We start from the raw sequence: 1,304 nt of genomic DNA, 5'->3' as shown, positions 1-1,304 counted from the left end.
AAAACAACTGACCTCAAAAATAGATCCAGGAGAGACAATTTAAAAATTATGGGACTACCTGAAAGTCATGATCAAAAAAAGAGCCTAGACATTGTCTTCCATGAAATTATCAAGGAAAACTGCCCTGATATTCTAGAACCAGAGGGCAAAATAAATATTGAAAGAATCCACCAATCACCTTCTGAAAGAGACCTAAAAAGAGAAATTCCTAGGAATATTGTGGTCAAATTTCAGAGTTCCCAGGTCAAGGAGAAAATATTGCAAGCAGCTAGAAAGAAACAATTTGAGTATTGTGGAAATACAATCAGGGTAACACAGGATCTGGCAGCTTCTACATTAAGGGATCAAAGGGCTTGGAATAGGATATTCCAGAAGTCAAAGGAACTGGGATTAAAACCAAGAATCACCTACCCAGTAAAACTGAGTATAATACTTCAAGGGAATAAATGGTTATTCAATGACATAGAGGACTTTCAAGCATTCATGATGAAAAGATCAGAACTGAATAGAAAATTTGACTTTCAAACACAAGAATCAAGAGAAGCATGAAAAGGTAAACAGGAAAGAGAAATCATAAAGGACTTTCTAAAACTGAACCGTTTACATTCCTACATGGAAAGATAATATTTGTAACTCTTGAGACTTTTCTCAGTATTTGGGGAGGTGGAGGGATCATACACACACACACACACACACACACACACAGAGTACAGGCTGAGTTGAATCAAAAGAGATGATATCCATAAAAAAATTAAATTAATGGGTGAGAGAGGAAAATACTGGGAGAAGAAAGGGAGAAATGGAATGGGGCAGGCTATCACTCATAAAAGAGATAAGAAAAATCTTGTTCAATGGAGGAGAAAAGGGAGGAAGTGAGAGGGGAAAAGTGAAGCTTACTCTCCACATATGGCTTAAGGAGGGAATAACGCTCACTAAACTTGGTATGAAAATCTATCTTACACTACAGGAAAGTAGGGGAGAAGGAGACAAGTAGGGTGAGGGGGATAATAGAAGGGAGAGCAAATAGGAGAAGGGAGTAACTAGAAGTAAACACTTTTGGGAAGGGACAAGGTCAAATGAGAGAAAAGAAAAAAAGGGGGGTAGGATGGAGGGCAATATAGTTAGTCTTACACAACATGACTATTATGAGAGTCTTTTGCAAAACAACACATATATAGTCTGAATTGAATTGCTTGCCTTCTTAGTGGGGATGGGTAGGGTGGGAAGGAGGGAGAGAAATTCGAATACAAAGTATTAGAAACAAATGTTGAGAATTATTATTGCATATAACTGCGAAATAAGAA

Source organism: Notamacropus eugenii, chromosome 4 (genome assembly GCF_028372415.1).
Source record: "Notamacropus eugenii isolate mMacEug1 chromosome 4, mMacEug1.pri_v2, whole genome shotgun sequence".
NCBI lineage: Eukaryota > Metazoa > Chordata > Mammalia > Diprotodontia > Macropodidae > Notamacropus > Notamacropus eugenii.
The sequence above is the reverse complement of the archived record's forward strand: the minus strand, read 5'-3'. Positions refer to the sequence as shown.